The sequence below is a fragment of the Pelodiscus sinensis genome, chromosome 2, assembly GCF_052426305.1.
Source record: "Pelodiscus sinensis isolate ZL-2025 chromosome 2, ASM5242630v1, whole genome shotgun sequence".
NCBI lineage: Eukaryota > Metazoa > Chordata > Testudines > Trionychidae > Pelodiscus > Pelodiscus sinensis.
In genome coordinates, this window is record NC_143053.1 from 10923193 (window position 1) to 10949795 (window position 26603).

The 26603-nt window shown below is 46.8% G+C and overlaps 1 protein-coding gene across 1 annotated transcript in view; it reads left to right on the plus strand.

Moving 5' to 3' along the window:
* The first annotated feature begins 2213 nt into the window (after positions 1-2213).
* Positions 2214-26603, plus strand: part of COL22A1 (collagen type XXII alpha 1 chain) — a 316194-nt gene continuing 291804 nt past the window's right edge. The window contains exons 1-2 of the mRNA XM_075920074.2: positions 2214-2632; positions 17632-17714. The gene's annotated coding sequence lies outside the window, so the exon portion shown is untranslated. The remainder of the gene's footprint in view (positions 2633-17631; positions 17715-26603) is intronic.

The window sequence follows — 26603 nt, forward strand, 5'->3', positions numbered from 1 at the left end:
AACCCAAAATAAGTTACGCAATTTGCATTGCTCAAATTGCGTATCTTATTTCGAGCTCCGGGTGCAGCAAGGTGAACCCTTAGGGTTACTTACACTCAAAGCCTAATATTATTGTCACTTGACTGACAGGCATGTGATGACAGGCTATTGTGTGGACAAATAGCAAGTGGGGCAAGGAAAAGAAATGCGTGCTATGGGTCATTATCACATTGCTAAGGGACCATATCTTAAATATCCTATTCACCTCAGCAGTCCCTTTGAATTCAATGGGATTACTGGGTTTGTGCTTACCCCTTGACAGTCTGCTCGCTGGAGGCCTGATTTTGCCACCTTTCCCTTCACGGAGCAGCGTTCTATTTGAGAGCCGCCTGCTGAGAACCAATGGGATTGCTCGCAGAGTAAAGAGCCACAGAATGGGCACCGAATGGGCAAGGTGCAGGAATTAGTGGTCACTAGTGCCGTGAAACCAGCCCTATCCTTGTCCCTCTTGTGAGGGCACCACAAAGAATCCCCACACGAGCAGCAGACTTCTGGGCGTCTGAGTGTGGCGATGGGGTCTCTCCAGGAATGAAGATCAGAGGCATGTGGTGGTGGATGTAGGACGGACAGACGGCTCCAGCAAACAGGCCCAGGGCTGAAATTCTGCCAGAAATGTCTCTGCTGAGGGCTTTTTATTTAGACTCTGAGTTCAGGGAGGTCAGGGACGAGGCAGCCACCTGTTCTCCGAGCCAAAATGGGCATTTCTTTCCCAAAGGCAGTAGGGATGTGTCCCTCACTCTCTGCCCTTTGGCCCAGCCATGCAGGAAGATGACAAGGGGAAAAAGGGTGCTCATTCTTCCATGTCCTCCAAGGGGCTCACATTCCTGCTGCTGCCTGCTCATCTTTTCCTCTGCTTCTCCTCCCCTCCCCCTGCCCCGTCCTCTCCATAGACAGTTATTTCAGATACAGCCATAAGGAGACCAAAATACTTGGCAAAGTTAGGCTATAATTGGTCGGGGGAGCTGTCAGCCTCTTGCTTTTCTCCCTCTCTCCTGTGTGCTTTAATAGCCTCTGAAACCGGATCCCCAGAGCCTGCTCCTCACCCCCTTCCCTTAACCCTGCCCCACCCTCTCCTCCGCCCCTGCTCCTGCTTCCCCTTTGCCCCTCCTCTTGCTCTGCCCCTGCTCCCCCTCCCCTAAACCTGCCCCCAACCATTGTTTCCCCTAAACCTGCCCCTAGCCTCCCCCTGCTGCTCCCCTTCCCTAAATCTGCCCCAGCTCCCTCCTCCTGTTTCCTCTCCCCCTCCTTTGCTCTGCCCTGCTTCTCTTCCCACTAAACCTGCCCTAGCCCCTCCCCCCATGGCTCCCCTAACCCTTCCTCTAATCCCTGCCTTCTGTTCTGCCTCCCTTAAACCTGCCCCAGACCCCTCCTTCCACTTTTCCCCTTCTTCCCCTCCTCTAAACCTGCCCTAGACCCCTCTTCTTGCTGCCTCTCTTCCCCTAGACCTTCCCCAGCCCCTTCCTCCTGCTCTCAGCCTGCTCCCCCTCCCCTAAACTTGATCCTAACTCCCTTCCACTGATGTGCCCCCTGCTCCCCCTCCTCCCTTTCCCTCTCCTCTAAAGCTGCCCACTCCATCCACCCACTCTGCCCCTGCCCCCTTCACCTAACTCTGCTCCAGGCCCTCTTCCTGCTTTGCCTCCTCTAAACCTGCCCTAGCCTCTCCCTCCCCTAATCCCTTCCTCCTATGCTGCCTTCCCTCCAATTGCCTCAGCCCCCTACTCCCACTCTGCCCCTTCTCCCCATCCCCTAAACCTGACTCTAGCCTCCTCCCCCTCCCCCCAAGCCTGTCCCCTAACCCTCTCCTATCATGCTGCCCTTGCTCCTCTTCCCCTAAACCTGTCCCCTGCCCCATCCTCCTCACCCTCCCTGTCTCCCTTTTAACCCAGCAAGCCTCTTGCCCTTTTCTCTCAGCCTCCTCCTGCTCCGCAGATCCATTCCTGTCTCCACTTTCACTCTCCCCTCAGAATACCCTGGTATAAGCCCTCTCCTCTCTCATGTACATCCCCAAACCAGCCCTCCCTGGTCTCCCACCCGAAACCAGACTCTGTCTCCTTCCTCTCTACTCTTTCCTTCCATCCCGTCCTCCTCAAAGCACTCTCTGCCCCCTCCCTATCCAAGAGAGCTCTCTCCCTTCCTTTCACCACACCCCCTACCCCTCTTCCCTCCCTCAACCCCTCCCACACACCCCTTTCCCAGATCCCAGGTCATTACACTTTGCAGCTCTCTCCCGCAGACTAATCTAACCCTGAGCATTGTCCCTACTCCCGGCTGCTTTTCTTGCAGTTAGATCATCTCTCCCTAGAGCTGGACTCCTTCATATTTCTTTCACCCCTTCTTGCTCTGTGTATGTGTGTCATTTTTTTCCCATTTCTGTGTCGGTTGCTGGGATGTAGGATATAAAGAAAGGGGCTTTTTCTCCCCTCCAGCAACCTGCTGAGTTTTGCTGTGGTTTTTTTTCCCTTCCAATCAGGGGGACAAGTTGTCAGTCTCCACTTTGGCTGACAACTCTGCAAAGTACTTTTCATCTGAGTGTTGAATGTGGCTCGGGAATTGGGCAACAGGTAGCAGCTTTTCTGGTGCTTTTTTGCAACAGGTAAGAGGAATTTTTGTAATCCTAACAGCCATGCTCTGTGAAGACAACCCTGGTTGATTAGTTTGGATCCATTTTTTCCCTTGCACACGGTGGGCGAAACTAGTACAGAAAAGTTTTTGTAGACATGTAGCAACAGGATCTGGAGTTAATGACACCAGAAAAACCAAGAGGAATTGGATTAAATTGTACCTAACCCAAGCTTTTCAATGTAGTCTGCAAAATCCTAACTGTGCCTGCACACTGTGTTGATGTGTTTCTGCCAACTTGTTTTTGCTACAGTACTGAACTTGAGGGAGCCAGCTGCTGTGAAACTGCTAGATTCCTGTCTGATTGTGGTAAGACAGATGCAGAGACTTAGGAAGTGGTAATGTCACCATTAAGAAAAGTCAAAGGTTTCAAGCTGATATGAGCTTTTCAGATATCACAGCAGTGTTCCTTTATAGCCATCATTTTTCACATTGCTTCTGCAGGTCACACTCTGATCAGGATTTTGATTTATCTAGCCTTTTCCTGGTAGTTATAGCTTCTACCTAACTATGTGGGACCTCGTGTAGCTCTGGGTGACAATTCTTCCACCTCCTATTTATTACAAAGCTTCATTGACCCAATTTTTCATTGCAGCATTTGGCTTCCCCTGTAAACATAGAGCTTTTGCCTCATTCGGCACTTCTTTTTACATGTTCTTCGTAGCATTTTATATAGCTGATGTTCTCAGAGAGGTCGCTGACTCTTTGACAGCTGACACTTTGCACCCTTCAGTGTGCACTCAGTGCGGTGTGTATGCATGTGCTTCAGACCTTAAAATAACACATTTGGTCTGCTCTGTATGGACACGGAGGGGGAGATTTTGAAAATCATGTTCCTGCACACTTGATCTACATTCATGATCATTAAACTTGCATGTGCCGTTCTCCTGTTTGTTATGACACATGATTAACTATGCATCTGACTAGCCTTTTTGCAGTCCATTGCCATGCATGAATTAGACATGCAAGTACACACCAGGCACATGCACACCCCCCTTTACTCCCCAAATACACACATATATAAATCTGGCCTTGAAGATCCTATGGCACGTATTAGGGATTTTTCCCAGTATTGTTTATCAAGACTTCAGTTCCTGCCATTCTCATTTGTGTTTTCCAGTTGACAGTTGCTTCATACATATGTGGAGGGTGCCACGCAGAGGGGCTGTGTGTGCCTTGTGTGCAGAGTGCTTTAGGATCCTTTGTATAAAGTGTGCTCTATTCATGACAGTGTTGCTATTTTACACAGGGTTATGGGGGTTGCCAACTTTGTAATATTAACTGGCTGGTCTAGTATGAGTGTCCTTCGGAACATCCCCCGCCCCATCTCTCCCCCTGAAGCCCCACCCCAAGCTACCTTCTACCTCCCCCAAAGCCCTGCCTTCCATTCATTCCTCTTCCCCAAGCCCTGTCACTCACTGCTTCCCCTCCCCCTTCCCCACCCCCGCCCAAGTGACTTGTCTGCAGAGTTGGGACTGGGAGCTATAGTCACCTGACAGGTCGGAGGTGGTCCCAGCTGAGTAGGGCCTGACACAGGTGATATCTCAGTGCCTACCCCATCTGCAGCAACCTTGGGGTGATCGGTCAGTAGAGATGACTGGACACTGTCAGGCCCCTCTTTGACCAGACTTTCTGGTCAAATATTGGGCACTTGACCACCCTCCTTGATGCAAAACTGGCAGTGGATTATTACAGAGCTGTGCTCGGGAGTAAGCATTGCAGACCCATAGGGCTACATTAGTAGAGCTCACCATGATTGAAGGTGATTTAGAAAGACTTTTACCACCTTGATGATGAACTGGGATATTCTGGTAGATCTCCAAACAGGCTGCTATTATCATTGGGCTCACCTGCTCTGGGGCTACTGTGGCGTTTCTCTGCCAGGATTCTGACTAGTGGAAACTGAGGCACAGAGATATTCAGAGCCACATTCTGATCTCAGTGACGCCCAGGCAAGGCTGAAGAGTCTTCATTGACTTACACAAGAATATAAGCACAGCCATGCTCAGGTCCACCGATGGGGGAGGACAAAGAGGACCGTTGCCCCCAGGCCCAGCGATTGACATGGGCCTGGAGCTGCCACCACTGCTACTGTAGCAGCAGCAGATGGAGCCCTGGGCCCTTTACATTGTTGCTTGAACGCCGCACACTCCATGCGGCTGACAGCTGGGAGGGGTTCAGCATGCTCCAAGCGGTGTTAAGGGCTAGCTGCCCCCAGCCCTGCCTCTTCTGTTTGAGGCCCGGTCCCTTCTGGGAATGCAATGCTTGCCCCACCCCGCCACTACCACCTTACCCAAGGGCCTGTGGAGTCTGGTGGCTCCTTTGGCCATACTAGGTCAGACCAATGGTCTATTTCTGACAGTGCCCAGGGCCAAATGTGCTGTCTAACCAAGTCTTCTGGTTTCTGTATAACCAGACTTCGGCGGAATAGCTCTGGATTCAACTGAAGCTCAATGCCGGCATTGCAGGACTTGCTTAAAGTCACTCAGCAGATCTGTGGGTAGAGAGTCTGGATTAAAAGCCATATCTTCTGACTTCAGTCCGCAACCTCTAACCAGGAGTCAGTGGTGCCTGAACTGATGGGTTAGGGACCAACTTTTGTTCACTTTATCAATGGAAGTCATTTCCTAGGCTTGATTTGAGTGAGACTATTCACATGAGGTGAGACGAGGAAATGTTGACTAGTGGCCATTCTCTCCCCTGCTACTCCCGTGGCACTACCCATGCAATAAAGTCCTACTCTGAATGAGTACGAGTGGGAGAATTAGGTCTGGGGGCTGGCCAGGGCACTTTCTGGAGGAATAGAAATCTTTGGGTGGGTTTCCAGAGCTCTGAGATCTGAGTGTGTGTCTGCACATCTGTATATACACACCCTGAATCCTCACCTGACACCCCTTCCTGGCATGCCAAATATTTTAGGGCAAACCTCTCTCTTACATGCCAGCGCTAGCCCCTTGATGGAAACTGTGATATTTCAAAAGATATTCCTTGGCCTCCAATGCAGGCTAGAAATCTCATTAAAATATGTCTCCTGCAAAATGCTCTGTAATTATGTCTGCTTCAAAGACGACGTCAATTTTGTCATTTTATGACTTTTTCTCGAGACCTATTTTTTTAAATCATTGGAATGCTTGCAGTTTTCACTCCTTGCATCGCCCATACGCATCCCCCCCCCCATCCTGTCATGGGTGGGAGAGCCTTACAGAGAACCCCACCTACTAGGTGACCTCTCACTCAGCCCCACCTGGGACTTCTCCCTGTACTATGTCACCTAACCTGTCTGAAGTAGGAAAAATTCCCCAACTTCTCTTCATTGCACTGAAAAGTTCCTTGGTCATCCATATCCTTGGTTGTTCCATGTTCCCTCTTCCCATTGGCCACTCAAGGTCCTTGATTCTTCCTGCCTTCCGTGAGCGGAACTCCTACTTAAGTCAAGGCCTCAATGTTCCTTGGTAATGGTCGCACTCTAATAAACCCCATCCCCTCCAGACTTGGTTACTTGTCCCATAGTCCTTTCCCAGGACAAGCTGTGACTAAGTAATGAATAAAGCTGGGCTGCATCTATCTATCAGTGCGGCAAGGGAACCAGAGTATACAGAAATCCATATCAGGGCCCCTTCCCTTCTAGCTGAGGTCTAGCTGAGTTCCCCTTCCCAGTTAACAATATGAGAAGGATAAGGTGGCCATGACCATGATGTCATGACACCTCTCTCCCTTCCTCCCCCAGCCTTAACCTCTTGGGATAGAGCATGGCTCTAGGAGTTAGGTCCTGCTGAGTTCTAATTCTCTACTCTGCCACTGATTTCAGTCACGACTCAGTCATGATTCTAAGAAGGAGCTTACGTCCCATTAAAGTTGGTGCACATGCTTAAGTGCTTTGCTGAATAGGAGTGGTTTGCTGAATCAGGGTCTTAGGCTGTGTCTAGACTGGCAAGTTTTTCCGCAAAATCATCTACTTTTGCGGAAAAACTTGCCAGCTGTCTACACTGTCCGCTTGAATTTCCAGAAAGGCACTGACGATCTCATGTAAGATCGTCAGTGCTATTCCGGAAATACTATGCTGCTCCCGTTCGGGCAAAAGTCTTTTTCCGAAAGACTTTTGTGCAAAAGGGCCAGTGTAGACAGCATAGTACTGTTTTCCGCAAAAAAGCCCCGATGGCGAAAATGGCGATCGGGGCTTTTTTGCGGAAAACCGCGTCTAGATTGGCCATGGACACTTTTCCGCAAAAAGTGCTTTTGCGGAAAAGCATCCTGCCAATCTAGACGTGCTTTTCCGAAAATGCTTTTAACGGAAAAGTTTTCCATTAAAAGCATTTTCGGAAAATCATGCCAGTGTAGACGTAGCCTTAAGGTTTGTCTGAGGGAAAGGCATTTATTTTCTTTGCTTGTTTCCTAATCAGTAACACAAGGATTATAATATTCACTTTCCAACTTCCCAGGATGCTTGTAGGACTAATGTAGCTAATGTTTGAACAGCACATAAGTAGGACATAAGTAGCTGAAGTTTGAAAAGCACTCTAAAAATGGCAAGCTGTGCAAGTGCTATTTATTATTATCTGGGCTGGTGAGGGTGTGTCATCATAGACCACTGCTCTAATTTGGAGTGGAATAAAAACCGCCCCCGACAGTATTAGCAACTATAGCCAGACAGGCTACACAATGGATACTGAACTTTCTGGCAGAGTCAGGAAAGGTAACTTAATGCAGTACTGTGTGCAGCAAAATGATGTGTTTCTAGAAACAATATGAGAATGAGAGAGTTGCTGGTGTGCCCACTGAAATCAATGGGAGCATTGCTCTTCATTTTAGTGGGTGCACAAATAGACCTTTGAACAAAGGGGTTGCCATTATGGGGTCTTTCCTGGCCAGTATCCTGCCTCTTTGTCTGCACTGGTCAAAACCCGATGCCTTGGAAGACTGAGTCTCTGAACTCCAATAATGTACCTATCCATTTGTGCTACATGGCGCGTGATGGAGGGGGGAGAGTTACTGTCTGGTCTTTGCCCAGCATGTAGTTTAAAATTGTTTTACAAATGTTACATAAGTGGTTTTACAGTGGTGGATTCCAGTCTCTGGCATCCTCGAATGCTGCTTCCTCCCAGCCAAGAGTTAGCTAGATCCTCTGCCATTTACCCCGGATATATGTTGTGAGTCCCAATTGGAGAAAGATAGCAAGCCAGCCCCTGTCTGTGTAACCTATTTTAAACTCCAAATGGGCAGAGTTGGGCAAAGCTGGCCATAAACAATACAAACCACTGGGGCGGGTCAGCATCTGGCAAGGGTCAATTATAATTTACACAAGCTGTCTGGGCCCTGAAATGGGGTTAGGAAAGAATGAAAATCTGCCATTGGCAAGTGAGAAACAGAGCCCTTTCAGGCAGGGTTACGCTCTTGCATGGATTTCCTTCCCCCTGCCGCATACACACACATTTGCTTTGCCAATGCTAATATCTGAGTGTATCTATTATGGTATGGGTGCAAGCATTAGGATAACCTGGAAAACAATGTATTTGCTCTGGCATCGATGTGGTTCATTACAAATATATGGATGGCTCTCTGCAATGTGAGATATTCCCTGAGTTTGGCTTAATTGCTTGCATTTGATTGTCGTACTGTGCTGTGTTAGCTCGCAATGATTTTTGTACGAGGGGTCAAAGCAGCAATATTATTCTGCCACTTGGCATGCCATTCCAGGGGACTCTTAGCTCTAACATTTTGCACATTTCTGGACTTGTGCTTTTTTTGGTTTTAATTTATCTTCAGCCAAATCTTTATCGTTCTGTTTTTATTGTTCTTGACTCAGGTGCAATTTTTGCAGTCGTGACTTGCCTGTCACATTACATAGCTGCTGATAGGATCTGAGGTATTTCCTTCCAAAGCGGCAAGGTTTACATGGACTGAGATACAAAGAAAGTGGTTGGCATGTCAGTAGAAAATTCCCTTCTCCCCAGAGGGCCGTTTATTGCTGTGGATGCCTTGGAAATTCCTGAGCCGCTCAGTTCTGAATACAGCAGCTATTTAACCCCTGTATTACAGAAAAGCGTTTATCATTGTGACTGTCACAGTTGCAGCCAAAGAGTGAAGCCATGCAGTGTGTGCCCTGTCACCACAGCATGGGGGGGGGGGAATTCACCCCACCTCATCCCAAAGTGCTTTGTGGAGCCAGGAATCCCCTCGCTCATTTCTGAAGTGGCGTGCAGCATCCGTTTAATACCCTCACAGCCACAGGACCCAATAGTTCAGAGCAGCAGATGAAATACAGGTTCAACTTCTGAGGTCCCAAACTCTCTGGCCTGGCCACAGCCATGGTCTGGGAGGATCACAGATGTTGATGAACTAGAGAGCCCCAGTGCAGAGATTACTGGAGGCTGGGAGCAGAGCTGGGCTTTGGAGCCTGTGGGGCACCCGAGCCTGCAGCCAGCGGGGCTGGGTAGCCATCAGGGCCACCAGAGGCAATGGGGCTAGGGGACTGCATAGCCCGGAGCCAGCAGGGCTGGGAAGGAGTGGGCCGCGAGTGCCGTCAGGGCCACTGGAGATCGTGGGGCTATCAGGGCAGCGAGAGCTTGCGGGGCCAGTAGGGCTGGGGGTGCCACTAGAAGTCATGGGGCCACAGAGCCCACAATACTGCCATAACCAGGGGACGGGGGCAGTCGTGCCAGGTGTGGGGGGCAAGTAGTGGAGCAGAGAGCCCCCTCCCCCACAACCTCCTCTGGTTTGGCAAGTTCCCTTGTCCAGGACCAGTCAGGTCCTGAGGGCGCTGGACCAGGGAGGTCCTCAGGGTGCTGGACCAGGGAGGTCCAACCTGTAGAATATCTTAACCAAATGAAACTGCAAGGGAAGATGATAAGTAGGCACCATTTTCAATCCACATCAACAGTGGTGTCAATGCGTTTGCCCTAGGAAACTATTCCATGTGATCTTTGAGCCCCATAGATCTAGACCGAGACTTGGGCAGCTTGCTCCGTTCTGACCTGCGGAATAGGGCATTGGGCCAGTCACAGTTCAGAGAGAAGAGGTCACACAGAAATGATCCGCGACACTTCCTGGGGCACCTGGAGTTTCTGTAGTGATGTCACATCCCAGCACTGACCAAGCTAAACTCTGCTCCACTTACTAAGATCCACAGGTCTGCAACCTGGGATGGTATGGATGCAAGAAAGGGCCTTTGTGACGGACTGTGCCAGGGACACCACCAGGCTTGGTATAGTCTTAGCTTCATCTTCTTGCAGCAGAAGGAAAAAGGCCCCCTTTCTGTGCGAGGGACTGAGGACATCTGAGGGACTGAGGACTCCCCTAATAGAGTACTTGAGTTGTTTCAGACTAATTTCCCACCCCACCCCCATCTTGCTGTTCAACTGTGCTGCCGCCTGTGGTGTTATTCTAAGAACTGTTTTTATGTTTTCTGTGGGATTTTTCTTAATTACATGGGTAAGTACTTTTGATGATTGATCCCTGCAATTAAAACAACTTCACCACTGGGGGCCTTTGTATTTGCCTGCATTTCCCTCCCTTGGGTTCCTCATGAAGTCCATTGCTTTATTTTGTTGCTTCATTTACTGGCTCTTTTCAAAGCTCTTTGTCCTTTTTTTATATCTTTTCAGTTGATTGCTTTATCTGTCTTCTCCTGCTTTCCTCCCTGACAGTAGGCTCCTCTGCTTCTTATTTTTCCTTTAGTTTTTGCACTTAATTATTAGGCTGTGTCTACACTGGCCACTTGAATTTCTGCAAAAGCACTGACTTCCTACTGTAAGAAATCAGTGCTTCTTGCAGAAATACTATGCGGCTCCCATTCAGGCAAAAGTCCTTTTGCGCAAAAGGGCCAGTGTAGACAGCTCAGATTTGTTTTCCGCAAAAAAGCCCCTATCGCGAAAATGGCCATCGGGGCTTTTTTGCGGAAAAGCGCGTCTAGATTGGCCACAGACGCTTTTCCGCAAAAAGTGCTTTTGCGGAAAAGCGTCCATGCCAATCTAGACGCTCTTTTCCGAAAATGCTTTTAATGGAAAACTTTTCCATTAAAAGCATTTCCAGAAAATTGCCAGTCTAGATGTAGCCTTACTGTTTCAGTAGCGTTTAGGGGCCTAATCCCCATTGTGCTGGGGCAGTACAAACATAAAACAAAGAGGACCTGCTCCCAAAGAGCTTGCAGCATAAGTACTGGTTGAACCTCTCTAGTCCAGGACTCTGGTCCAACATTGTCAGGGACCTTCTGGGTGCTCCGGGGTTGGAGACCTGAGGGGGAAAACCGGCACAGCAGGAGCATGAATACTCCCGTACCAGAGAGATTGGAGCAGACGGCCAGGGAGTGGGCAGCCAGGAGCTTGGGGAGTACGAGCCAGGAAGCTGAGGCAGGGTGCCAAGGCCAGAGGCCAGAAGCAGAACCCAAGTCTAGAGGCTTGCAGCAGAGGAGCCGGCATTGACTTCTCCTGGTATGTCATCTTGTCTGCCTGGGGCAGGCTGTTGGGATTACATGGCGTCCGGTGTGAACAACGACCAGACAACATTCTCTTCTTCCTGAACATTTTATGACGGCTGACTACCAGACTTGTTCGGGTGTTTAACAACATCGTGAAGCGGCTCAATCTCCTTCAGCTCTGTGGGCTGTGTAAGCTTGTCTAGTCCTGGCAGATGGTGCTTCAGTTCACCATTTATCACAGAGGACAAGTTCATAGTTGTTTTTGTCAAGTCTTAATAAATCACAGGAGAAATCAGTATGGGCTTCTGCTGTCAGGCAACAAATGACCTTGGGATGCATCACGAAAGGGGAAACAGTACATTACGGGCTGAAACGATGACATTTGTATGCTCCAAGTTAGGACTCCGGAGAGGAAATTTTCAATGGCACAAAGGAGTCAGTGCCAAACTACCCTTAACTTTCAGTGCAGGTTGGGCACCGGACTCTCCTTTGTGCCTCTGACAAACTGCCTCCTCCATCTATAATTAGTCCTCTAAAAAATTGGCCTGATACTCCAGGAGTGAGCATGCACGGCTTCCACTAACTTCAAGGACATGGTGCCTACCACCAAGGTTGGCCATTTTGACTCCCTGTCCATTGTTTGAAGACCATGCAATATTTTGAGAGTTGTTTGTTTGCTACCCCTGTTTTTACAGGTGAAGAAATTTAGCTACAGAGAAGTTAAGTGACTTTCTTAAGGTTACAGAAGAAATGTTTCTGAGTGAAATGCCACTCCCAGATGTCCTGACTCCCTGGTCTACACTTCAAACACAAAACTATCCTTGTTCTGACACTGTATGAAAGCTTCTCCTGAATTTAAGTATACCCATTCTTGGAATAGAGAGTATGCTGGTGAAAAGGTTTCTTGGAAACGTATCTTAATGGCAGTGGAAAAAGGGGGAATACATGGACAGAAAAGTTCACATTTTCTGGGAGGAAACGTTTGTGTTATACAGGAAGCTAACTTTGTATTAGAACCATAGATTTAAACCTATTGCTTCTTGTCCTATCATCAGAGGCCAAGGAGAACAATTTTTCTCCCTGCTCCTTGGAACACCTTTTTAGAAACCTGAAAATTGCTGTCATGTCCCTTCTCAGTCTTCTTTTCTAAACTAAACAAACCCAGCTCTTTCTGCCTTCCCTCATAGCTCATGTTTCTAGACCTTTAATCATCATTGTTGCTCTTCTCTGGACCTTCTCCAATTTCCCCACGTCATTTTTGAAATGTGGTACCCGGAACTGGACAAAATACTCCAGCTGAGGCCTAATCAGCACAGAGTAGAACGGAAGAACGACTTCTCATGTCTTGCTCACAACACTCCCGTTAATGCATCCCAGAATCATGTTTGCTTCTTTTGCAACAGTGTCACATTGTAGACTCATATTTAGCTTGTGGCCTGCAATGACCTCTAGATCCCTTTGAGCAGTACTCCTTCCTAGATAGTCCCTTCCCATTCTGTATGTATGAAACTGATTTTTCCTTCCTAAGTGGAATACTTTTCATTTGAACTTCATCCCGTTTACCTCAGACCATTTCTCTAGTTTGTCCAGATCACTTTGAATTTTGACCCTTTCCTCCAAAGCACTTGCAACCCCTCTCAGCTTGGTATTATTTGCAAACTTAATAATTGTACTCTCTATGCCACCATCTAAATCATTGACAAAGATATTGAACAGAACTGGTCCCAAAACTGACCTCAGCAGAACTCCACTTGTTATGCCCTTCCAGCATAACTGTGAACCGTTAAACATTTTCAGAGTAGTTATTATCTAGACAGTTATACACCATGTTCATTGACTGTAGGGTTCGGTATCAATAGGACAAATGTCAATTCTCTATACCGTAATTCTAGGGCTTTAACAGAGCCAGCATTTCTCAGTCCTCATATCTGTGGTTTATTGAGCACTAAAATCTTCTTAGTGCTCTATGGAACAAAGAGGCAGCTAGGGTCCCAAATAATAATGAGCTGTATTATGGCTGCCTCATTGAGGGCCAGAATCTGCTGCCTCCTTACTCATGTTGACTAGTCCCTTCATTTGCAAGTTGTCCCATTGCAATACCTTGCACATGAAGTACTGCTCAACATGCGTAAGGGTGGCAGGATCAGCTGTTAGCCTTTGAGCTGCTACACTCCTTCTCTGTGGTCAGTGTTTTGGATCCTTTAGAAATCATGGGTGGGTTTTTACCACAAGTACTTTGCTTTGGCCTAACTCTGCTAACATTGCAGGGTATGTCTACACTTGCCTCCTAGTTCGAACTAGGGAGGCAAATGAAGCATACCGAAGTTGCTAATGAAGCGTGGGATTTAAATATCCCACGCTTGATTAGCATATTCGCATCTGGTTGCCATTTTAAAAAGTCAGTAACCTGAATTAATTTGCCGTGTGTAGATGCAGTAGTCCGATCCAAAACCCTTCCCTCCTCATTGCACGAGGAGTAACAGTTAATTTGAGGGAAGGGTTTTGGATCGGACTACCGCATCTACATGCGGCAAGTTAATTCAGGTTACTGGCTTTTTAAAATGGCGACTGACCGCGAATATGCTAATCAAGCACGGGATATTTAAATCCCACGGTTCCTTAGCAACTTCAGTATGCTTCATTTGCCTCCCTAGTTCAAACTAGGGGGCAAGTGTAGACATACCCATAGTGAACAAAACTGAGTTTTACCTTTTACTTCAGTGGAAACAGCTAGGCCAGAACGAAGAGTTTTGGGAGTCCTGCCTTAAACATTTTGAACACTTATTCTGGGGAATTAAAAGGCTGTAAATTCATTCAGATTCTTCTTTTGTAGAAAGGAAGAAGGTGAGCCAAAACATTGCTGGTAGTCAATATTACTAGTCCTGATACAGGGATCCAGGTCCTGGACCAGAAGCTGTTGTCTTCTAACTGCTGGTCAGTGGCTTATGTGGGTCTTGTTGGGTTTCTAATTAATTAGTCTTGGTGGGTTTCTAATAAACAGGTGCCCATAGAACCAACCACCCACTGCAGCTGGTGCTAGTGAACATATTTTCTAATCCTAATCCTCTCTGTTGATTAAAGGCAAGGTGGGGGAGGAGGGAGAGGAAGGGGAAAGTTGGCCAACTGTCCCTTTAAATTGCCTTTGGAGCTCTGAGCAGCATTCTCTGGGTGGTGCTAAGGGCTGGAGTGGGGCATGGTGCTGTCTGGGTGGTGCTGAGGCCTGTCTGCTTCAGCTCTGCCCCTTCTGGCCGAGGCCCCATTCCTTCCTGGAGTGCGGAGACTGCTGTATAACTGGCCATGGGGCCCAGCAATTCTGTCAGCCTCCCTGATTTTGGGCAATGCCCTGAACGAGGAGTGTAGAGTAAACTGCACTGCCCCACGAGTGGCTGTGGGCACCCAATTACTCCTGTGTTCCTCTCCTGGTTTGTATGCAGGTGCTGGAAGGGAAACTACTGAAAGCCTCAAAAGGTGCAGTTTACTTCCCTCAGACCTTGCATTTGGCCAAGGGAGTGGAAGAGGATAGACAAATCTCTGTCTTTTCTGCCTATTTGCGTGCAGGGCTGTATCCAGTGACCACAGGTCCATCAGCGTAGGTCCATCAATGGCTATTAGCAAGAATGGGTAGGAATGGTGTCCCTAGCTGCTGTTTGTCAGAGGGTGGGAATGGGTGATGGGTGGAATTGCTTGATGATTCTCTGTTCACTTCTTCTGGGGGCACCTAGCATTGGCCACTGTCTGAAGACAGGATACTAGGCTAGATGGAACCTGATGGGCTAGAATGGCCATTCTTATATTATGCAAGAGATGGACCCATGATTGAGGCTGTTTGACTGAGTGTGTGGGGGGGGAGGGGTTGACCTGCTGAGCAGACTCTCATCTCATTCTCCTGCTTGGCTGAGTAAAGCAAGAGCACAGCCAAGCCCTACATGTGTTTGGGACTAAACTCTGCTTTCCACGTAGAGGGGTCTACTTGGAGGGTTGTGTCATATCAGTGGGGCTTTGTTGGGAAGCTTGCTGAGTTGCTGCATGCCTGTGGTTAAAGAGAAGACTCCATTTGAGTTACATTAATCTGGGACCTTACACCAACCAAGTCCCTGCAAATAAATGTGAAGTTTCTTGAGAAATCTTCATCATTAAGGGCAGGTGGGCAAGTCCAACTCACCTCCAAGGGCCTGCACTGCTTTACTGCCATTCTGAATTAGTGTTGCCCCATTGATTGATTTGACACCCACTGGTATAGATTTGGTGCAGTACAGTGGAGTGGAATCAAGCTCCCAAATATTATATACTGTAGACTTCCTTTACGTTTCCATTTCTGAGTCCTGCCATTTGGAATTTGATGAAACTTAAACATGTTGAACTAGAGTTCTTTGCTTGCCCTTGCATGATCCTTTCAAAATTCTCTTTGGTCTGATGGTATTTCCTTGTCTCAGATACTTTAATTCTTGAATGGTTGCCAGTGAAATGAAGTCTTGGTTGTGTAATTCTTCACCTGAGTGTTATAAAGTTGACACTTTTATGCACAGTAACATCGGGAATAATCCTATGCCTCTAGGACACAGAAGCAAGATGATAATGTATAAATATTTTCCAGATACGACAATGGTTTAACATATGCAATGTTGAATAACAACACTAGTGATAACATTACAATGGAGGGCAGTTGAACAATTTAAAAGCACTTTGCACAGAAAACCTTAAATTTGGCAGCTTTGTAATGATGTCCTTGCTAAGATACACTAATATTGCACCTTATTTGCTGTCATTTAAAACTTGTCTCTTTCCTTTAATACCTTCAGTTTAGAGGAACTTCATCTGAAAACATGTAAACGTATATTCAGTGGTGGCTCATCAGACACATTTGAGTGCTCAGTGAAAACAATGTCTCCTGGACCAAAGTGTCTAGAGACAGTGACTGTGTGATAGCATAAAAGTTTGAGTGGGATACTCACACACAAAGTAAATAGTGAAGGCTTGAGTGTAGTTAAGCAAATCATTCCAAATGAGTAAATGAATCAAACCTAAACAGAGGCGGTAACTAATGTATGACACTATTACAGCCACTGTTGGTAGAAGAATGGAGTGTACTGGTATTAGCAGTGCAAAGAAAAGCTTGTGCTGAAATGCCTGTGAAAACTGGAATGTACTCTATCAAGCCTCTGTTCTCTTGTGGACTTGAGAAATAGAAGAGCTAGATAAGGACAGCAGTTCCTGGCCCCGCCCCCTAATATGTTGCCTTGGAGCCGGGGATGCAGCAAGCTCTTTCAACTGCTTCTATTTAAAGGGCTTGTGCCTTCCCCGCAGCTGTCAAGCAACAGAAGCCACAGGGAAAATGTGAGCCCTGTCAATGGAAGCCATTGAAAGGGCTCGCAGCTCCTGCCCCCTGCTAACGTGATACCTGGGAGCCCAGGGGAGGTGCAAGCCCTTTCAACACCTATTTCAATGCCCCCTTCCGCTCAAGTCTCCACCCCTTCTGGGGAGGCCCACAACCACTTCAAAGATGTCTGAAGTGGCCTCCCCTTCAAAAATTATTGCCCGCCCCTGCCTTAAGCCGAGCTTGGTGGCGTCCCCAGAGTGGGAGGCAGATGGGAGCAAACATTTCCCATCGGCTTCCCTTACCCCTCACAAAAGGAGGAGTATTGGACTCCAGTGGGGGTGCCCTCTGAGTTCCATTAAGCAAGTCTTAACTAGACTTGCTCAATCAAACTCCAGAAGATTGATCATGGCAGCAGTGACCTTCCATGTAGTGAAGACAAGCCCTGAATAAGGTTCTGTTGTAATCCTTTTCTCTTTTGCGGACTTACGTCGCCTTAGTTGTAACAACATTAAATTTCCTAATACATTGAAGATTTGCATGAAGTATGCAAGTCATTCTGTTGCTGTGGCATATGCAAAGCTTTGGGCTGGACGTGAAAGACACAGTTCAGTGGTTTTGGATTCAAATGTGCTTAATTTTTTAGGCAAAATTCCTCCTTAGATTTGGGATCTCACTCTAGCAATTTGCATGCAGCACATGCCATGTGGAAATGAAACAGCATAAACAGAATGGACAACGAGTCTAGTCCATATGAAGGACCAAAAGCCTTTACTAAACTAGAGATACATAAATAATGAAGAAAAATGTACTTTCCTAAGGATCTTTTAAAAATGTTTCCCAATGGAAATACACTGAATGCCAATTGCTATGGAGACCAGCAGTGCTTTGTAAGGAACTTTTGGGTGGTACTTTCTGTGCATTTGTGTACAAATAAATGAACTGCTTTTCTCAGTCTGAGAACTCAGCATCACCTTGTGTTTGCATTCCCTTATGAGCTGCTGCTTGGAAGGCAGAAGCAATGCTCTGAGTGTATTGATGGAGTAATTGAAGGACAGGTGACTTGCTACCCTTATATGCCAGTTACCTGTTCTTGAGGAGGTGTTAATGGGGTCTCTGCCTGCAATTTCTTTTGTCGTAGATTTAAAGTGAATTGATAACTCTGAAAAGTGACTTGAAAAATGGCACTGTGGATTTCCATGTTTGTTTCTCATAACTTAGGAGACTTTGTTTCCTTAATTCCTAGCCTGGCCACTCACTCTGTGCTGTGCTGCAGACAAGATCCAAAGACTGGAAGCTGAAGTTAAATAAATACAGGCTGGAGATAAGGTACAAATTTAATGGGGTAAACTAACCACTGGGCTAACTTACTGGGGATATGCTGGAGTCTTCACTCCATGGCGTTCTCAGATCAAGACAGGATGTCTTTGGGCTTCAGGCAAGAGTTGTTCAATGAAATACTTTGACCTGTACTAGACAGGAGGTTGGACTATATCTGTGATTCTGAGTTCTCTTCTGCTCTGCGTTACCACTAGCAATTAGAATTCCACTGGCCAGCATAGGCTCTGGGTTGCACGTGGGCAGCCGGCTTGGTGTTCCATGGGTATATACAGGTAAGAACTGGAAAATAACGTTGTCAAACAATTCTGTTGCACAAGAAGGAATAGAATGCTGCTCACACTCTTAGTTGTGTTGCCTCTGCAGGGATAAAGGGGGGGGGGGACCCATTAACTTGTTTTTAGTCACCAAAGTAAAATATGAGTCTGCACAGAAGTAAGAGCTTTGGAGTAAAAACAGTGCCCTTCAGCAATCTTTCAGAATAGAACACCTAACGTGTGTCTTTTCCTGTATACAGGATAAGTCTGCACATCTATTGTACCCATTGCTATGATGTGTAAGTGTAGGTGAGGATCTGTCTGTGTACATGCACACATATGTAGATGATTTGCTGGTGGCATCAGGGTTTAATTAGTATGATTCTGGGCATTCTAAAGTAAGATCAATGCATAGACAGTCAGTGACAGGAAAGACGTTCTAACTGAAGTTTAACTCCCCAGAAATCCCTGCCCGTCAGTTCCATTCTAAACCTCCGACACAGGAGAGTCTCAAAGGCTGCTCCCATAAGATAATGCAGTATACACAGAATTAATATCAGTGTTTTACACCAGTAAATGCCATCTTGGTCACCCCATTCAAGTCTGTTTTACAACACAGAGATTTTGTTACTATATTGAGAAAGAGATCAGTTTTACCTTAAGACCTGAAGCCCATAGGACTGGCTTTTCCTGCATTATAGCTGACTATTATAAAGGCAAACTACAGGTCTGTAAGAATTAAATAAGTTAGCGTAAGTGTAGTCAAGTAGAGTAGACCTGTGATGTTTAGCATAGATAATTGGCCTGATGGTTCCCCTTAGGTTATGAGGAACTGGTATCCTGCTTGGGATGGATCAAAACTCCAAAGTTTTGGGTACTTGCCTGAATTGAGACCCCTCCCTCGCCAAAGCTTTCCATGCTCGGCCATCACTACTGTTAATCCAAGCATCTGGCTTTTGCAAACCAAAATTCAGCAGGAGAAGTGGACAGCTACAAGAATCAGGCACCTCGCAGTCTCTCAAGACCAGCTCCATGCTGCAGGATTCCACAAGGGGCAATTAAAAGAATGACAAGGCATGATTAAAATGGCCAGGGCTCGTTGTTATCCCTCCCTTTGTTTGCACAGCTCCTTATAGTCCTTCAATTGTTTGATGTGCTCTCTCGCTGGGACCTTTTTTTGTCTACAGATGCCACCACTTTCTAATCTCTGCACAATGAATGAAAAGGAGGGGGTTGGGGGCAGGGAAGAGAAAGGAGCTGACAAAAATATAGCAGGATGGCTGAGATTCCTTCCAGTGAATGCTGGAACTGTTGATCCGTTTCTATCTCTCCACCTGCCAGAGGCACACAGAGCTGGAACAGGACTTGATGGATAGAATGAGTCTCTGTCGATCCTCTCTGCAGCTGGTGAGCCGTGGGGGCACAAGCTTACCTCTGCTTCCAGTGGGAACTTGTTGACCATTAATACCCTTTGTCTGGGACTGCGTGGTATGAGAGTTCCAAGTGGGTGCAAGATTTAGGAAGAGGAAACTGGGATCTCCCTCCAGTTTCCTGAAGAGTCTCCCTGCAATGCTCCTTTCTGGAGGGCTCTTTGGTCTCTCTCCATCCTTTCTCTGAGAGCGGCCTAGTAGTCCCACTTCAGGCTGTCACATTTTACTAATTGTAAAATTAGTAAGGATTGCAGGCCCTTGCCTGGCTACCTCCTCTTCATTTGCTGCTTCCAGACACTTTTCTGCAGGACTCCTTTATCTTTCCTCCACCACTGCCTCTGTTTTTCTTCTTACTCGTGATGTTGAAGGCAGCGGCCAATAACAGGCTATGTCTAGACTACGGAGTTTTTCCGGGATACTGGAGTTATCCCAGAAAAAATCCACAGCGTCCAGGGAACATGTCTGCTCTTCCAACATTTTTTGTGGAAGAGCAGGTGCGCTCTTTTGGAAGCCCTGTCTTCCTTGTTTCAAGAGGAAGAAGAGCTCTTCTGAAAGAGGGTTTTTTCCCGAAATTCGGCCCAGTGTAGTCAATCAGAAAAAGGTACGCAAATCACACAGTGCAATTTGCGTACCTTTTTCTGAAAAAAGCGGCAGTCTAGACCTAGCCAGAGAGACAGGCATGGGCTCTCCCTTGCAAAAGGCCCCAGCTGCCAATGTTAGCTCTTCGTGGAGCTGTAATTCTAATTTCAGGGCAGCGAGCAGTTTTGTTGGTTGTTTTTTCAACGCCTCAGCTGGGTAGTGATGTTCCAAGAGGTTTGGATTAACACAAGCAGCTGTGTTGAATCTGTTTCTGGGTTCCTGCTCCCCACCCTTGCTCTTTCCTCCTTCAACTCATTGGCTGTGTCTACATTGGTGCGATCTTGCACAAAAGCGGCTGCTTTTGCACAAAAACTTGCTGTCTGTCTACACTGGCCGTGAGTTCTTGCACAAGTACACTGACGTTCTAATGTATGAAATCAAGCCTTCTTGCACAAGAACTATTATGCTCCTGCTCAGGAAGAAGCCCTCTTGCACAACTGTTCTTGCGCAAGAGGCCAGTGTAGACAGGCAACATGAATTTCTTGTGCAAGAAAGCCCTATGATTAAAATGGCCATCAGAGCTTTCTTGTGCAAGAGAGAGTCTACACTGGCAAGGATGCACTTGCGCAAAAGCACATGCCAGTGTAGACGCTCTCTTCTGGAAGAGTTTTTGCACAAGAACTCTTCCGCAAAAGAGTTATTGCGCAAGATCATGCCAGTGTAGACGTAGCCATTATGTGGTGCTGATGGAGAGAGATGACTAAACCTTTTGTGGCAAGAGATGCTTTTGTTTACAGTGTCTGCTATGGGATAGATTGTGTCTTTACTCACAGAGCTGAGCAAGGGGCACCTGTGCTGTGATACTCCAGGTGAGGAAGCACCCTTTTGTCCCAATTCCCTCGCTGATTCCCATTTGCTCTGGAGAGTCAGTCGGTGCTGGTCTGTTCCAGCACCCCTCTGCTGTGCTGGCCAGCATGTCAGGGCATATACAACTAGTAAGACTTGACCCACTGAATGCCTCTTCTGAGAGGGCATAGGCAGGCCTGGATCCAAGGGCCTAGTAGCCCAAGCAAATGGGTCTGGCATCCTTTTGTGGGGCCATGGTCCAAATCACAATGTAGTCCCATGAACTAGGGGTGGGGAACCTTTTTTGGTCAGAGGCCACTGACCCACAGAAAAATCAGTCCAGGGCTGCACATAAGTGAGAAACAAGCTTGCATTGGCAAGTTTGCAGATGACACTACTCTAGGGGGAGAGGTAGATATAATGGAGGGTAGGGATAGGGTCCAGAGTGACCTAGACAAATTGTAGGATTGGGCCAAAAGAAATCTGATGAGGTTCAACAAGGACAAGTGTAGAGTCCTGCACTTGGGACAGAAGAATTCCAAGCACTGTTACAGGCTGGGGACTGACTGGCTAAGTAGCAGTTGAGCAGAAAAGGACCTGGGGATTACAATGGATGAGAAGCTGGAAATGAGTAAACAGTGTGCCCTTGTAGCCAAGAAGGCAAATGGCATATTAGGTTGCATTAGGAGGAGTATTTCTAGCAGCTCCAGAGAAGTGATTATTCCCCTTTATTTGGCACTGGTGAGGCCACATCTGGAATATTGCATCCTGTTCTGCGACCCCCATATAGGAAGGATGTGGATGCATTGGAGAGGGTCCAGAGGAGGGTAATCAAAATGATAAGGGGGCTGGAGCACATGACCTATGAGGAGAGGTTGAAGGATTTGGGATTATTTAATCTGCAGAAGAGAAGAGTGAGGGGGGATTTGATAGCAGCCTTCAACTTCCTGAAGGGAAGTTCCAACAAGGATGGAGAGAGGCAGTTCTCAGTAGTGAGGGGTGGCAGAACAAGGAGCAATGGTCTCAAATTACAGTGCGGGAGGTCTAGGTTGATAATTAGGAAAAACTCTTTCCCTAGGAGGGTGGTGAAGCACTGGAATGGGTTACCTAGGAAGATGGTGGAATCTCCATCCCTAGAGGTTTTTAAGTCTCAGCTTGAAAAAGCCCTGGCTGGGATGATTTAGTTGGGGTTGGTCCTACTTTGGGCACGGGGCTGGACTCGATGCCTTCCTGAGATCTCTTCCAGCCCTAAAATTCTATGATTCAAACAAACCTCTAACCACCTTTCACCAGCATGAGCTCCCCAATGCGGGGTAGGGGGGAACCCCAAGCCTCAGGGGCCAGATCCAGGCAAGCTGAGGGCTGCATCTGTTCCCCACCCCTGCTATAAACCATCCTGAACTAAAAGAGAGGTTAGGGGCTCAGTTATAGACCCCTCCGTCATCCTGGTGAACTCTTCCTCCTCCTGGGACAAGGAATCCCATGAGACCCTTGGTGCCATTGGGACGGAGTTACTCAGGCAAGGAAATGCACCCAAATCCGGGCTCCACCACCTGTCCCTTCATTGATAAAAAATAGGCAGCATATTTCAAAACCAATTTAGGCTGTAACCCCATCCATAGCTCACTCCCAAGACTCCGGTTTCTATATAAAGGCATGACACAGGGGCCCTTTTATTTACATACTCCTGCACTGTACTGGAAAAGAAAAGATCAGGTTTCATGTGAGGCGCTGGAATAACTTCCCTGTGGATATAAAGCAGGAAATGGGCCTGGTGCGGGTAGATCTTGCCATCCCATCATGAACGGCCTGTTCATCAATAAGCTTTTCCCTAGTAGGGTTGCCAGATGGTTTCAACAAAAATACCGGATACACTTGACATTACATCACAATCTACATTACATCTCATTTAGAAAACACCCGACATTTCTATGTTCTCAATTTGTTTCCTGAACAGAAAGCTCAAATACTGGACTGTCTGGTTTTGAACGAGATAGTCCACCTGGCAACCCTATCCCCTAGCAGTCTTCTGGCCTGAAACACCTCAGGGCCTGCTTGGCACAAAACTGGGGTCCAGTCGCTTTCTCCACGTCAGCTCCATATGTCTCTAGAGCTTAGCTCTGGCGAAGCAGCGCAGTGAGCTCTCACATAAAACATTTCTTGGTCAGCTGTCTCCTTCGCTGCAAAGAATCCATTTGCTGCACACGTACAACACAGATGCCTATACCTGAGGTATGTGGTATCCGGGGTAGAACCCGTACGGGCTCTTCTAAAGCCTCTACTGTTTGACCTATAGGAGTTCCATTTAGACATCACTGTGGGCCTAGTTGTGGTCTCCCGTGATTATTACATCAGGACTTAATCCACTGTAGTAAATAGGGGGTATCAAACAAGTGAAAGATCTGAATTGGGGCCCTTGCCTGGACGAGGCAAGCTGGCAAGGCCTCTGGCTGTCTTTTAGCCAAAACCTTTAGTAGCCTGGCACCACATACCCCTGGCTAGTCTGTCTCTTCTGCAACTATAAATGCATCTAATGCTGGCTCAGTGAAAACTGCCAAGTATGTGGGTGGCTGTGGATAGGGAATTGCTGTTTCAGGGCTGTCATGCTCTGATACACTCAAAAATGATGGGGTGGGGGAAGAAGAATTTGGAGAGGGTTTTTTTTGTCTGTTAACTAGCGTTATTTAAAATGTTTCTGCATTAACACCGAGCAGGCTCAAACATAGGCAGGCTTCAAAATACTGAGCATCTCAGGTTATGTCTACACTAGCCCCCTAGTTCAAACTAGTCCCGTCCAGTCACCATTTTTAAATGGAATAAGGTGTAACAGTTAATTTGAACTAAACACTTAGTTCGAATTACCGTTTCACTGCTGCATGTAGCCACGGGTAGTTACTTCGGATTAGTGGAATTTAAAAATGGCGACCGGACGGCAACACGCAAATAAAGCCTGGGATATTTAAATCCTGGACTTCATCTGCAACTTCAAATGCCTACATTAGCCTCCCTAGTTCGAACTAGGGAGCTAGTGTATACATACCCTCATAGAAAATGTAAATTTCTGGCCCTACCCCAGAGAGTTTACAATCTACAACAAGACTTGATATAAGCAGCCAAGACACACAAAGGAGGTTTTTTGGCACAGAGAAGACTGGGGTAACAACAAGAGGATGTTTTAGCACAGATGAGTGTTGTGTGTGGTTCTCAGACTATCAATAGTGGTAATTAGTCCACAAGGTGAATACTGTGCAAGCATTAATTTAAAAAAAAAATCATGAGCTAACTTTCCCTTTGTAAATCACTGAGTACATATGCTTAGGGGCATTCCATCTAGGCTTTAGCCTGCAGACTGTGTGTGTCTGCAGCAGGCAAAAAATACTTCGTAAAGCCCTCAACTGGTGCTTAGTAGAGTATTTTAGAACTGCTACAATTTGGCAGGAGACCAGTAAGAGCTCGTTTTAGAGAGTCTGCCAGAGACGCTTTTACAAAAGAGATCAGGCTGACAGATGCATGGTCTCAGCATATGACAAGGAGCAAAGAATTACTGAATTCTGAATCTGAATCTCACCCTTTCTATCAGTTTGATCTGTGTGTGGCGGTGTGAGTGGTGGGGGTGTTGGTATATTGCACCCACAAAGTACAGTTGCAGAATATCATTACGCTTGCAAAGGCAGAGCACTCAGAAGTTAGAAAATGTCAGAATAAAAATTGACTCTACACCCTTAATCCCCCCCATGCATGTGCTTTAATTAAGAATTTTTCGTACAATATGAGTTGTCCTGTGGCACCTTAGAGACTAACAATATCATCTCATCTGAGGAAGTGGATTTTGCTCACGGAAGCTCATGATACTATACGTATACTGTATTTTGGTTAGTCTCTAAGGTGCCACAGGACTACTCGGGGTTTTCTTTTAGTTGTTTTTAAAGTTACAGACTAAGGATATGTCTAGACTACAAGCCTCTTTTGAAAGAGAGTGTCTAGACTGCAACTACTTCTTTCAAAAAAGCGAGCCACTATTTTGAAAGAGAGCACCCAGGCAGTCTGGATGCTCTCTTTCGAAAAAGCCCTGTTTGCATTCAAGAATGCATTTTTTTCAAAAAAGAGCGCTTTTGAAAAAAGATGTTCTTCCTCGTAAAATTAGGTTTACCATGGTTGAAAAACCCGCTGCGTTCTTTTGATTTAAATTCAAACTAAGGAGGTGGCAGTCTAGATGCAGGGGAAGTTTTTTTCGAAAAAAGGCCTCTTTTTTAAAAAAAACCCTGTAGTCTAGACACAGCCCAAGGGTATATCTACACTGCATTCCTCTTTTGAGAGAGGAATGCAAATGCAGCTGAGCGAAATTGCAAATGAAGCGTGGATTTGAAATTCCTGTGCTTCATTTGCATAATGGCGTCCGGGTACTTTTTCGAAATAACCTATTTTGAAGGAAAAAACGCAGTCTAGACGGGGTTATTCTGAAAAAAAACCCTTCTTTCAAAATAACCCTTACTCCTTAAAAAATGAGGTTTAAGGGCTATTTTGAAAGAAGGGTTTTTTTTCGAACTAACCCCGTCTAGACTGTGTTTTTTTCCTTTCAAATAGGGTATTTCAAAAAAGTGCCCGGATGCCATTATACAAATGAAGCGCTAGAAATTCAAATCCACCCTTCATGTGCAATTTCGCTCTGCTGCATTTGTATTCATCTCTCGAAAGAGGAATGCAATGTAGACCTACCCTAACACAGCTACCCTTTTGAGACGTTCAGACAATATGACATATTATTTTCCATAGAAGTCTCCTTCCATGCCTTAAAGAGCAGCCATTCTGTATTTTGTTTGTCATTGTTCAATGTAAGACCTTTGGCCTTATTTACTGTACACTATTCAAAACTTGCTCAGACAGAATTATTCACTTCCTCCTGGATTTTTCTATGACGCTCATCTGAATACTTCACAAGACCTGTGAGGAGAGGGTGCAGCATCAGCTCCCTTTTACAGATGGGGAACTGAAGCTCTGAGACCTTAGGGTCCCGAGTATCCATTAGCTTTGGGTGCCCAATTTGAGACACCCGAGACTTTATTTTTTTCAAAGTGCTAGGCATTTTTAAAGCACTTTTAAGCACAGGGCCCACTCATGTCAATTTCACCCGCAAGTGCCCCACATTTGTGCAGCTCCTACCGCAAGGTGTCACGTGGGGTACGCAGGAAATGAGGAATACACCAGTAGTGACCACAGGGGAGAAGTTGGTTTCAGTGACTTGCCCAGCAACACACAGGGACTCTGTGACAGAGGCAGAGATCAGACTCTCTAGGGAGGGTTGCCAACTTTGTAATACAGGCAGTCCCCGGGTTACGTACAAGATAGGGACTGTAGGTTTGTTCTTAAGTTGAATCTGTATGTAAGTCGGAACTGGCGTCCAGATTCAGCCGCTGCTGAAACTGACCGCCAGTTCTGACTTACATACAGATTCAACTTAAGAACCCCAAGCTTCCCCAAGTCAGCTGCTGCTGAAACTGATCAGTGCTGATTCCAGGAAGCCTGGGGCAGAGCAACTCTGCCTCGGGCTTCCTGTAGTCAGCGCTGGTCAGTTTCAGCAGCAGCTGACTTGGGGATGTCTGGGGCAGAGCAGCTGGGGTGCTGCTGGGTTGCTCCAGTAGCACCGCTCCTCGGCACTACTGGACCAACCCAGCAGCACCCCAGCTGCTCTGCCCCAGGCGTCCTGATTCAGCCACTGCTGAAACTGACCAGCAGCAGCTGAATCAGGACCTGGGGCAGAGCAGCTGGGG